We start from the raw sequence: 14,097 nt of genomic DNA, 5'->3' as shown, positions 1-14,097 counted from the left end.
CATGCAGCTGTGTGCTTCTTTGTCTGATCTTAGGAACCTGGGGAATCAACTTGCTCCCGGAGGACATCATATCCTATTTGGGCCATCACGGGGGTTGATGGGAAGAAGCTTCCAGAACTTTCCATTTCTTAATAATTGTGTGTTCCTTAGAATTGTGTAGCAGATCCTATCCTGATTTCACTGAGGGAAGACCTTTCTCAACTTTGCTAATTTCCTCTGTCCCTGGTACTGAGCTTAATGCTTGAAGATCTGTTTCTTCCCCAACAACCTTAACTTGGTTCTTCTGATGCTGACACATTCCACTTTTAGCTTCCCATTCCACTTTCAATGCTTTGTTTAGAATAGGTAAATTAATTTATGGCATAATCTACTTTATGTATTTTGTGCGCTTCACGTTGTTATATTTTTCAACTTTTTCTTTATAATATGCAAATTTAAATTGCATAATTACATAGATATACATGTTTTTGGGATAAATTGATTTACTGAGTGATTGACTTGTAACACTTTATTAAATCTGTTAATAAAGATTTCATGGTTTAAACTTCATCCTCGCTGTAGTAATTGGGACGTCACATTGGTTTTCATATTATTGAAATGTGTAGTAGATGCTAACTTTTTTCATAGGCTTTATGTTGACAACCAAAGGTCCATACAACCAGTGGTGACTCCTAAATAATGGCTTTGCAAGAGCATTGAGATACAAAGAGATTTGGGGCATCAGTGCCAATCTACCAGAGGGCTAAGCACAGGTTAATGTAGTGACTTTTGTGGTTCACGCTGATAAGGATTGTGATTGCTGCCTGAGTGAAACTTCCCTCATCCAGTAGCCTGATGACTTACAAACAGGTATTAAAACCGACTGGGCTGTATTCAAAGGTCCTTCAGTGACTGAAATCTGTAATAATGTTTATTGGGCTTCCCCTAACACATTCATGACTTGTTACAGATTGTTGAGGGGGCAATAATTCTTCAGCATTTGGCAGTTCTGTGTTAAGTTCCTTGGGAAAAAATTCATGAAATTAATTTTGGTTGTTATGAATTTTTCAATATATAAAATTATACTGCAATTGAGGTTGAGTGATTTTGTTATTACTGTTAGAAGCCAATTACATTCTTGATTAATGCTCAGAATGTAATGACTGTGACTGGGGAAGTTGGACGAGGAGGAAACGCACAGTTACTTACCAGGAATCTTTTTTTACTCCACATTCAAATCTTCCCCATCACAGACCAGTTTCCCATCGCTCCCACCCACAAGGTTATCAGCTCCAGATAAGGTCTGGATATATGGAAGTAGTGTCACTTTAATTACTGTTTATAGAGAGCCAGCAGGAAGTGATTTAACACCATAATCGAGGGATGGGAAACACTTTTTGTTGATTAGTGATCGCTTCTGGTGGCAGGAGCTGAAGCTCAGAGTGTAATGACTGTGATGGGGATGTCCTGAACTGGGAGTAATGATCAAAATAATTGAGTAACGGGGTATTGACACTACGTGAACAGCTCAACTTGCACCAACAGCTAATTCTCCAACCCCCAAGAATCTGTCACCACAGAGCTCTGAGGTTTCTGAGATCTATCCATGAGTAACCGATTCTGTCCAGGTTTTTGCTTTGCATTATGGGACTTGTAATCATGAAAGGTAAACATTTGATCTGCATGGCTATGCATGCATCAGCTTTGGAAACTTGAGAAGTCTACCTCACAGGGAAACTCCTAAAAATAGAATGCACTGTATATTATCCTGCATGAGTGTCGCCAGACCAGGGCACTAACTAACGCTGCAATGAAAAAAGAATGAGTTACATAACAGAAAGAAGAGGAAGGTGGAGTAGGGGCGGTAAGAGACTTAGTGCCTGATTTATACTTCGGTGGGTGGCCCATTGTTTCCGCCAGGGGGACATAATGGATTACTCTCTCCATCTGACTGAGGGACCCCCCTGCTGAATTTATAAATGACCTCCGCTAAGCTGGCGGTTATTATGTAGCATGATAGGACCTGCAGTCATGGTGTTTCCTGTCAATGTTCTTTGCTGTATGGTGCAGGGTTCCGGCTCCATGGCGTTGCCTTGCACCATTGTTCTCCCTTGATTTAAAATAAAATCCCCAAACGGGATTTTCTTTTTTAAAATAAAAAACAAAATGCCCCCTCACTATGGGAGCCATCTTCCATGCTGAAGGGGACATTATTCAATGTTTATTGTCCCTTACCTCCAGAGTTTCCCTGGCGGTGACAGACAGTAAAATAAATGGGCATATGTTCGCCATCCTAATTGGGTGGGCAGAAATATAGCCCTTTCTCTGATATCCCTTCCTCCTTCAGGCCTTCAGAGAGCTGTGGCTTTGGCAGTGATGGAGTAGTCATTGCAATACCCCAAACTAATTTGGGTGGGCGGACTATTATCTTGGTGGCAAACATACTTCGGGGAGACTTACAAGAAACTGACACATCTGCATAGATTCGTCAGTTTCCTTGCGCCTGTGACAAATGTCCTTGTGCCACCATGGATGCGCTGTATTTACAACACAGTGCTCCATTGCTCAAGGATTAACAGATGCGTCAGAAATACTGATGCATCTGAATTGCTTATGAAAAATGTGCCAAAACAGATAGGTGAGTCCCATACAAAAAGCCCTGCGTCATTTCTTATGCCTGGTCTGAGGAGGCGTAGTGATTTTGATGCAGTGAAGGCATAGAGTTCTACATGGATTTTTGCATGGGAATGCCTAGCCTGCATACATTATACCTGGGCTTTACAACGTGATGCATCTCCCTAGATGCGTCACGTTGTAAAGTTGCCACAATGTTTGCGCCACCGTTGCGTCAAAAAAACTGATGTAATGGCGGCGCAAGTGGCTTGTAAATCTGCCCCTTTGTCTTCGCCGTGAAGGAGTATGCTTACCGCCTAGGTAGAAATCGGGCCTTTAAGGAGTTAATGGTACAGAGAGTAGAAACAGTGGTAAAGTTAGAGACAAAATGTGAAAATAAAAGAGAGCCAATAAGGAAGAGGAGTGTTAGACCTGGCACCATTGGTGTAGATCCCCCTTATAATTTTTATATTTGTCACTTTTTGTCTCCTTTGTGGTTGCTGGCGTCAGATGCTCTGGGTGCTGTGCCACTGCCATTCATTGTCACAGCGCGAATGCTCCTCATTATAAATTAACTGTATGAACTAGTATAGTCTTAGTAGTGCCAAGTAACATGTTAGGAAAGTTGAATTTGGTATGATTGAGCTTCAAATATTAACGTGCATCTGGTAGTGGTGATTGTCTTTATATTATGAGTGTGCAACTACCACTTTTGGAAAGCAGGTATCTTTTTGTCTAAACCTTCCTGTGTGTTTTCTTTGTATGTTTATTGGTCATCTGGTTTAGAGGGCCAGGGCAGGCTGACGCCGACCTGGGCCGAATGGAGGAATCTGTTGTTGAAGTATGGGGAGGGGTGACCCCTTTGATCTGAGCAGGGCTGTGCCTGGCAAGGTGAATGATGGTTCCTCCTCCCAGTGGGCGTCTGATGGTGGGCCCCCTCTCCCTGAAAGGGAGGATGCCGCCTCGTAAATAAAGTGACCCAAGTCGACACCAAACTGGTTCTGGCCGGGTCGAGTGATTTGTGACTTTCTCAAGAACAAAAACTTTTGGGGTGTAAAGATCTGAGCTGAAACCCCTTCGAGGTGTGTAACTTTGGGATGCGAAGACGAACCTCTGTCCGCAAAACAAGAGGGAAAGGACTTTGAAACTTTCATCCATATACTGAAGCAACTACCCAAGGGCCTGATTTGAGCTTGCCTCCTGCTAAAGTCTTAGGGACATTAGACTTCATTCGTTGGCAGCCCGGGTTCCTCTTGAAGGGAATCCTACATGCAGGTGAGGCCTCTGTCGAGAAATCCAGGGTCTCTAGTTCTACTGTGGGGAACGCCGCATTTGACTTGCTGCGGAAACTATTGCTATCACCACTGTGAGCCGCTGCAGCTGACGAGCTGTGCTGCTGAGTGCCCGTATTTGACTTGTTACGGAAACTATTGCTATCGCCATTGTGGGCCGCTACAGCTGAGGAGCTGTGCTGGTGAGTGCCCGCCTTGGCCTTGCCACAAAAACTATTGCTGTCACTAGTGTGGGCCGCTGCCGCTGAAGAGTTGTGCCGCCGAGTGCCCGCAAAGGTCCTACCACGAGGATACTATGAGTATCAGTACTATCGCTATTTTGGGCCGCAGCTGCTGAGGAGCTGTGCCGCTGAGTGCCCACCCTTGTTTTACTACTGATACCATCCCTATTGCTCTCGCGGGCCACTGAAGCTGAAGAGCTGTGCCGCTGAGCGCCCACGCTAGCCCCTATGTCACAAACCATGACACCTTCGGTGTGTGCTGCTGGGCGCTGCCTCCCAACCCCGTCCTAGAATTAGAGTGAATGCACGCCGCGGACTGCTGCAGCCGAGGAGCTGTGGCCGCTGAGAGTCCGCCTTTCATCCCGCACCTTCCTCGTGAAGCTGTGCGCTGTACCCCCTTTATATCCCAGGTACATTGTGCATAACCGGGCCACCTAGGCCCCGATCACGAACTAAGCCAGTTCCACCGGCACGCACGAGTGCTTCCATCGCCCTCAATGAATCTGTAATCATGTGCATTGTGGTTCTTTGAGCATTTCTCCGTTTCGTGCTTAACCTATATAAAGATAACTATTTTCTATACTTGCTTGTGGTGTCCGTTTTGTAGCGTCTTTCCAGCGTTATTGTGTATGGTCATAAATGCTTCACACACTGCCTCTGAGATAAGCCTGTCTGCTCGTGCTACGTGTTATCAAAGGGTGTAGCCCCCTTACTCTGACTTAGGAAGAAGGGTCACTATTTGACACCGGCGCCAGCCGCTGCCAACTGGAGGCCCCCATTTCTGACAAGGAGCATAAGAGACAATGTATTGAAGTAAAGGACGGAAGGAAACAGGAAGCGAGGAAGGCTGGCAGTTAGGAAATGCAGGCTGCAGAAATATCCACATATCAAAGAGACTCATCCGCAGATCATCCTAAAAGCAAACATCAGCCACTATTCGTGTCACGCAGCTTGTAAAACTAAGGGTTTACAAAGTACCCTCGAAACACACAATTTTCACCGTTCGAATTTCTTGCGAGGGGGTTGCTGGCATGTTTATGTATTTATGCAGCCGCATTAATCCCACTCCATCTTACGCCGACATTCTCTGAATCATTAACTCCCTCCATTAATGCACCCCTACTGTTCTCTCAGGCGCTGGAGGTGGGCTGAGGAGGGGCGCCAGCCAAGAGGCCCCTCGGTGCATGAATCAACGTGGTCGGCGTAACAGATAGCCAGTCACTGAAGGTCAAATGCTCCATCGTTAAAATTGCAGGCATGCTCCGGGTCTGTCTTTAATTGCTTGTTGCTTCACGATTCTTTGCATTAGATGAGTTACCATCTGTGTTGCGATGTGAATCATAATTCACAATGCCGTCCATCCCCCGAGGACTATAGCTGTGCAAGTACCTTGTGTTCACCTTCTACACGTGGGAGAACTCCAGTTACTTCTGTACTGAGGCAATGTCTGCTCCCCGGGGACTCTACAAATATAGAAACAATAACTAGCAGGGAAAATAATTAATTCACAAGGGCAGCTAAGGTGGACGCGTTTTATTTGTGTATTTAATTTTCATTTGCCATATTCTTGGCTGAGTACTACAACTCTGTGCAAGTAGAAATGGATTCAGTATAGCAGTACAAGTGGAGCCTTAAATACGGTGCCATTGTGTATACATTATTGTCTAATTTACAGAGCTCAAAATGCATTCTGCAGGTGGACCCTGAGTACCAGAGTTTGATTTTAGTAAACATTGCTGGAAATGGATCAAAAAAATCTGGAAAATCATTAATTGGGGGTGAAGATGTGGCAGTAGAAAGTGTGTGGAGTCATGAGAGGCAGAGTTATGAAAAGTGGAGTCTGACAGCCATCCTATACATCTACTCTGCCACAAAAACATTGAGAACGAGAACAAATGTGCAAGTTAATATGTTCTTGTTTACTTTATTAGTCACAAAGGGCCACAAGTACGTAGGTTTCAGTTTTGAAATTTTCTAACAGCGAATTCGGTTTTAGGGAATCGCAAACACATATCTACTAATGTGTCTTTGACAGAGATTCCTAATGGGGTACCAATTGATCTACGTCATTAATATTCATGAGGTAGATCGCAAATTGCGACCCATTGGGAATCCCTAAAAATACATGGTTGGTGGCCTGCTGGGGACAGCAGACCACCATGTCGGTGCTTGATTTTAAATAACGCACCGTTTTTTTTTTAAAGCAGCCCATTTTCCTCAAATGCAAACAGGATGCGTTTAAAAAAAAAAAGAAAAGAAACACTGCAGTTTCATTTTAAAGAGTAGGTAGTCTGAAAAAGCATTTTTGCATGCATTCACAAAGGGGAAGAGGTTCCATAGGGACCCTTTCCCCTTTGTGAATGGGTTACCACCTACTTGAAGACAGCGGTAAAATGCAAATGTTTTGCGACTGCATTTCGGTCGTGAAACATTTGTACACAGCACCGCGAGTCGCTATCAGGAAGGGATGCCCTTAACATGCCCCTTCCTAATACCAAATCGCTAATCCATTTTGTAATTCAGTGTTAGGTTACCAAATCTCAAAATGGGTTTGGCACATAGGAAAATGCATTTTTCCTGTCAGAAATGACCCGATTCTGCGATTCGGACCATTTGCAACCGGAAAAAAACTATGTACATGCTGTCCAAAATAGCCTGGTATTTTACCAGGTTAAGGCACCTGCTGCACAGATCTTTGTAGTCAATCAATACTCAGGGAATAACAGTAATGGTTAATGCACTTCCTGAAGAGATCTATAGTTAGTCCAGTCACAGTTTGACCCAAAGTAGCATTGAGGGCTAATGTGCCTGCGACAAAACAAGTTGTGTAATATGCAGATCAGTGATTTGTATTTTATATGGACAGTTAAGTTGGTTACTGATTTTAACACAGAGATTCTCTTGTTTCTTGCAGTTCATAAGTTGCAATCTATCAAATATAGCACAGTGTTCTTGAACTTGCATCACAGGGGTTGAATGCAAACTTCAAAGCATAGGCAGGGTCACTGGAATTATGCTGTGGGGAGGGTCAAATTCTGGGGCAGGGTTGAGTAAATTATGTGGCAAGAAAAGGCAAAATCTGTGGCTGAATGCGGCACATTTTCTGATAGCATTACTTAATTATTTTGCCATTTTTCAAACTTAACATTGTCTGGGCAATCATTACCCCTAATTAGTACCCATTTAACCTACAAATATAGCAATAGGCACCAAAAACGTAGCTAGTACTTTTTTTGCACAGGGCCTTCCCCTGAGCAGCAACGTGTTTCGTTGCATTTTTAGTAACTTTTGAAATGTTTGAGCTAGAAACAAATTTTGTTTTTCATAAAACCTGCAGTTTATACGGCAGATGATGAATTATGTGGCAAATGCGGAAGTCTATAATTATGCTAAAATTGCTGCAGCAGCACAGTCACACAAGTCCAGTGGCGCTAGGCATAGGTTTAGAACCTTATTGTTTTCCTTTTCTCAATCAGCAGTTATTCTGAGGTAGCTAAAAATACTTTATTTGGGTAGTAATAAAAGTCATATTGGTACAAGCAACCACAACCACTGTGTTAAGTTTTAAATCCTGATTTTGTATTTCTCCCAATCATGCACTATTAATCTATGATGCCTACCAGTATAGATAATATATGAGTTCTGCACTATGTAACTCTCATTGTCTAATGTAACATTTACTGTTCCTTGATTTACACATTTGCACACTTATATGATTAATTTTCTCTATATATTGTGTTTCTGTGGGTATGTGTATGTGTATGTGAGTGTGTGAGATGTATAATGCTCTGACACCCTAAATTGGGATGAGTAGTGCTATAAAAAAATTAATAGAAATCTAAATTTGAAAGCGCTATTTAAATCATTATATGTGTAATCAGTCACATCTAACATCCTTACAATCGCTGCATATCCCTTTGTAACAAAGTGAGTTATTAACCGCGGTGGATGTTAGTCCACCACAAGCAGTAAGACAAAGACTCTGGTCCTCTGGGCACTTCAGCTAAAATCCCTTTGAAGCTTTTTGCGTTGCTCTAGCCACTAGAAGGTCAGCCAGTTGACACTTTGAGTCCACTTCTTAGTCCTGGGTTCAAGTGGGAGCAGGTCCAGCCCTTCAGGTTTCCACACAGGTCTCAATCAGCAAGTTCAGTGATTTTCTGTTCTTCCACAGGTTTAGAGTGTCTTCTGATGAGCAGTGGGTGAGGTGTCAGCTTTGTAGTTTTCACTAGCCAGTGGGTGGGGGTTGTTTCTGCTCACTCCTACCACATGGGAGAAATGGTCCCAGGTGTGACCCTTCAGCACTTCCTGTTTTCCTTACTGCAAATTATTACACAATGCTTTATTCTGAGGGAATTTTTAACATGGTAGAATCATATTGCCCCTGAAAGGAGCTTGTGTGCCAGCCAGGGGTGTGTTTAGGGAAGTTAAAAGTTCCCTCTTCCTCAGCTGCACTAAACTGATATTGGGACAAGGTGCCCCTCTTACTGGGCTGGTGTCAAGCTGAATACAGAGGGCCTATGGAATAAAAGGCTTCTCTTCCCCAGCTACACCAAACTGGTTTTGGGACCAGGTCCCCCTCTCACTCTGCTGGTGCCAGACTGGCTACAGAGGGCCTATAGAACAAACACTTCTCTTCTCCTGGTCTACCTTACACGTAGCCATGTGTAGGTAGCCTCACCCTGGTCAGTTTCAAGTTAAAAAAGTACCTGGCCCCTCAGGAAGTCTTCCCTGAGTTAAAATCTGTCACATACTTAATAACCTGGTATTCCTCTGAAAAGACCTAGCCCCTTTTACTGCTTGATAGACCTGGCATCCTTGGCGTTGCTTTCCCCTTACTTTTTGCCTTCAATCTGCCTGCTGGCTTTAGGACTCTGTACATTTTACCACTGCTAACCAGTGCTAAAGTGCTTGTGCTCGCTCTGTAAAACATGGTAGAACTGTCTTACACTCAAGTGGTCTATTTAATGTACTTGTAAGCCCCTAGTAAAGTGGTACTACATGTACCCTAGGGCCTGTCAATTAAATGCTACTAGGGAGCCTGATACTGATTGTGTCACCCGCTTAAGTAGCCCCTAAAACCTGTCTCAGGCCTGCCACTACAGCCTGTGTGTGCACTTTTAAACTGCCATTTCGACCTGACAAGATAAACTTCTTGCAAGGCCCAAAATTCCTTTTTAATACATATAAGTCGCCGCTAGAGTAGACCCTACACAGCCCAGAGGGAAAAGTGCAGTGTATTTAAAAAGTAGGACATGTTCTTTTAAGTTTTCCATTTCATGGTAATGAAAAAATCCTAAATTAGTTTATCACTCCTGCAAGGCCCACCTCTCCCATAGGATAACATTGGAGTTACCTTAATACATTAAATACATTTTAACTTTTCATTTGGGAGCAGGTTGACAGGTGGAGTTTGTTGTCTAAAGAATTGTAATTAAAAGCCCTCTTTAATAGCAAAATTGGATTTTTATTCACAATTTTGAAAATGCCACGTTTAGAAAGTTTCTTGTCCTCACTATTTGGTGCCTGCAGCTTGACTCTGAGTCAAATGACTAGGTGTAGCTGGCAGTTGATCTTTGTGAATTTCTTCTAGACAGACAAAGGGAAGATAGGTTTCGGCTGGATGGGCCACTCTGAGTTAACGAGGGAGAGGAGCAGTCTCCTACCACACTTGCTCATCACAAAGTCTGTGCCTGAGCACTTGCAAAATGGTTTGTCACCAGTCTTTTGTGACCCCAGGAAAGCAGGAGCAAGGCAGGAGATGCCTGAAGCTTTGTGGGGTGGAAACCTCTAGATGCTTCCTCCACTCCAAAGTGAGCACCAGGAATAAATAATAAATCCTTAGACCCAATTCCTCAGTACACTTCTTGACCTGTTTACACTGCATGGTAGAAGGACTGCTGTGCTGCTGCTGGAAGAACTGCTACTCTGCTGGATGTCTGCGTTCAAGGACTGCTGCCTTGCTGTCCTGAACTGTTATCCTCCTGCCTTTTTGCCTCGGTGAGAAGGACTGGGTCTGCATCTTTGAAACCAGGATCCCCGAGTGACTCCAAGGACTCCAAGGGCTGGTTGGCTTTCCTCCTAATCAGAAGCCTCAGGGTCATAATAGGCTTCCAACAAACTTGAACCCACCACCTGGACCCTGCCATATGTAAGTCCTGCCCTTGCAAGTGGTGCCAAAACAGTCCTCGACCCTTGAAAGTAGGCCTATAGATCCAGCAGAACCAATGCATCTTCTTCACCTCTGCTGCTTGATTCATCACCCTCAGAATCGATGCATTGCCTCTGCTATATGGACTTCCCAGCGGCAAGAACTTTGCATCGCCCATCGCAGCCCATTGGAGCCGATGCATCTCCATGCAAGGGCATCGCCTTGCTCAATGCAGCCCGGAGCCCCTGCTGTGTGATGCATCTCCACGCAAGAACATCACTTTGCACTATGCACCGCCATGCAACTGCCGCTGCGCAATGGATCTCTTAGCTTGGATACCCCATCGCCTTTGTTGTGTGAGGCACTGTCAGGTTTGTAATTTAATATACCAAGGGCCCGATTCCCAGAACTAACTTAAGACAAAATCCTAAACCTACTACCATTTTCGTATTCACAGAAGGCACTTACTCATTTTGGTATTTACAGAAGACACTTACTCACTTCGGTATTCACAGACGTTAGGAGTCCTAACTTTAGGACTCCTAAATGCCTTCTGTGAATACCAAAAGTATTAAAATTAGGATTTTTCTCAGTTTAGGAGTCCTAAAGTTAGGACTCCTAACTTTACTACTACTAAACTGAGAAAAATCCTAATTTTAAGGCTTTCAGTATTCACAGAAGGCATTTAGAAGTCCTAAAGTTAGGACTCCTAACTTCTGTGAATACCAAAATGAGTAAGTGCCTTCTGTAAATACCAAAATGAGTAAGTGCCTTCTGTGAATTCCAAAATGGTAGTAAGTTTCGGATTTTGTCTTAAGTTAGTTCTGTGAATCGGGCCCACAGATTTCACAGGAGCAGAATGATGCCTAAATCCCAGTGCATGTTCCAGACCCCTCCCAGTCTCTAAGGTAATGTCTAGCGACTAGGGAGCATTCCCAGGGGCAAAGGGGATGGGGAGAGAAAAAGAAGAGACTGCCCTGGTCCTGTTCTTCTGGGTTTTTCTTACGGGTCTCTTCATTCAGTCATCACTTTCAAACTTTTGATAATGTTTGGTATTGTTGTGGAACTGTGTATAAATACAACATAAATATTACTATCAATGACTTCCTAATACCGTCTAATGTAAGTATAAATATGTATACATCGTGCGTGTTGCTTGCAACTTAACATACCCCACAGGACAATAACTATTGCCACTCTTCTGTAATGTAAGAAAATGAATACTGTAAGTTAGAATTATATTTCTTCATGCATTCCTAGTTACTTCTCTATTCGTTAGGAACATGTCTTTTAAATAACACTAGGAAAGTTCTTTGTATTTTCACACTGTTAAGTCTTAGCAGTACTTACAACAGTTCTTTGTCTTTTTTTATATCCCAGTAGGCATACTTGCATGACCAGCTTTGGAATGGCTCAGAGGAAAGGAACAAGTGCATTGCTCCTCTTTGGAAGATTCTCTGGAATCAGTTTAGTTGAGATAAATTCATAACATTTTTATCTCTTGCTTAATAACTAGAACTGCAAAGAGTTGTTCCTTCCTGAAAGGTTTCTTAATATGAGCGGTTCATGAGGAGAGTGGTGTTCCGCTTCTCTAATACTGCCGATCATAGATCAGATGCGCCACCGAGACGCTTTACTCAAAACCCGGGAGAAAACTCCATAACGATGATAACTGCTCAACAAAGTTCCTCAGTAAAGGGCGACGTTAGGAGGTTAGCGCATGACTTTTAGATTTTCTCTTGCTGTACCATCTTTGAAGTTCTGTAGCCAAGCAACTAGTGTAAGTGTTTGACACTTGGCAGCCATCTTAAGGTTCCTTTCATGGAACATTGAGCCTCAGCTGGAGAATTTAGCATGTTTGGTGAGTGTTTTTAGTTTTACTGAACTTCCAATCCTTACTGTGCCAATGATACCAGGCATCTTTAAATGATTCTTTCTGAGGACCTTGGCACACACCCTCAACATGGGACTCTGCATCTTTTCGCAACAAGGATTTAAGGTACTCTTGTTCAGCAGGCCTAACTGGGTCCCTGTAGTCGGCCGGGGCTCCATCGCAGTCAGTCTGAACCTGTGATTTTGTCTCGGTCTGGCACAACCGTATGACCACTGTAGGCATTTTGTGCTTTTTGCTGCTATTTACACTTAATTATTTAAAATTCTTGTTCTACTGATTGCATTTTGTTGTTCTTGATTTCTTTATTAAAATTCACACTTTTTTTCTAAATTGGTGTGGAATTTTTCTTTTGTTGTGTCTTCACTTTACTACTGTTTGAAGTGCTGCATACATACTTTACACACTGCCTCTAAGTTAAGCCTGACTGTTCTGTGTCAAGCTACCCTAGGGTTGGACACAGGTTAATTTGGGGTTTGCTTGTGCCTTCACCCTCACAAGGATTGTGGTTCCTGCTTGAGAAGTGTTTCACCCCCCTCAAACAGTAACCCAATTTCTTACATTGCTCTGGAGCAGTTTTCGCAACTCATTACAGGAAAGCACTTGCAAGGCCATCTGACAGCAAGTAAAACTAATTAGCCAACTGGAAGCTCATGCAGGTAAAGTGCAACTTTTTAAAATTAAATTTCCCTAAATATTTATTAATAATGTGATTTCAGCATTTAATTGGAATTTAAAAAAATATTTTAAAAAGTGTTGGATTTATTCCAGTAGCTTGTCACAAACTGGAGATAGGATGGTTATAATTTTTTTCTAACCTCTAGGTTTTCTCATAGGACAGCTACACCCCTTTACATTGAAAATAGCTTTTGGGGGCTGGTCACTGTAAGTACATGCCAATACTAACTTCTAGTATGTACTACATTTAAATTCTAGGAGCCGAACATTGGGAGCTACAAAGCCAATGTAGGGGTGACTTACTTATCATTTAATAGTAAGGTTCTTTACTGTCTAAAAGGGGGATTTTGCCAGGTTTGTCTGCAGGTTGAAAAGCTGCAGGAGTCTGAGCTACACATGTGAACTTGAGGCCATGTTTTCTTTGCCACTCTAGTGGACGTCACAATAGGTGCTACATTCTAGAGGTGACATTTAACTTTTCATGCCACAGATGTATTTTCCTGCAATATATACTGTGGCCTACCACAATGTTACACATGTTAATTGGGGATTAGCCAATATACCATGATTTAAGGTCAAGCACATACACTGGAGCCTGGGTAGCAGTACCCAGTGTTCAGAGTTAAAAAACCCAGTAAAACCAGCCTCGAAGTAATGGGAGTGACCACGCAAAAAGTCGCACTTTCTCACACTCTTATATAGAGGGATTAAACAATGTTGAAAACCTGCCTCCATATCATAGTTTTTCTTAATTACTTGGGAAGTGATAATACGCTTTGTTTCTTAGTTTATCTCCATTGCACTGGCATCTAGGTGTTAGGCACTATATGCATGAACAAAAGAAAGGCTGAGTGACCTTTAATTCATGTCGTTGTTCTAGGCCCAGCTGAATATGACCAAGGAAGCCTGTTCGCTGGCTGTAGGTTTCTGCTCTAAATGGAAAGCAAACACTGTGCAGACACTGCTAAACGTATCTAAGTGTCTGTAAAGGATATCATGTCAAATTCAGCATATTTCACAGGGTCCAGTCAAGATCCCAGATCCAGCTCAGCAATAGCTGATGGATTCCCATTATTTACCACACTAATGGTAAAAGAAAATGCCATAAGGTGGGCTGGGAGAGGGAGGTATACATTGCTCAAACTGTTAACATGATGCAGAGGCCAGGACACAAGTGGCACATTCTCAAACACATGCTTAAATATGTAAAGTACAAAATCATCAAACTTATGGAAAAGTCTAAAAGTTATCGTCAGATGGACTCAAAATTCCTTT

The sequence above is a fragment of the Triturus cristatus genome, chromosome 1_2 (assembly GCF_964204655.1).
Source record: "Triturus cristatus chromosome 1_2, aTriCri1.1, whole genome shotgun sequence".
NCBI lineage: Eukaryota > Metazoa > Chordata > Amphibia > Caudata > Salamandridae > Triturus > Triturus cristatus.
Note: the sequence above shows the minus strand (reverse complement) of the source record.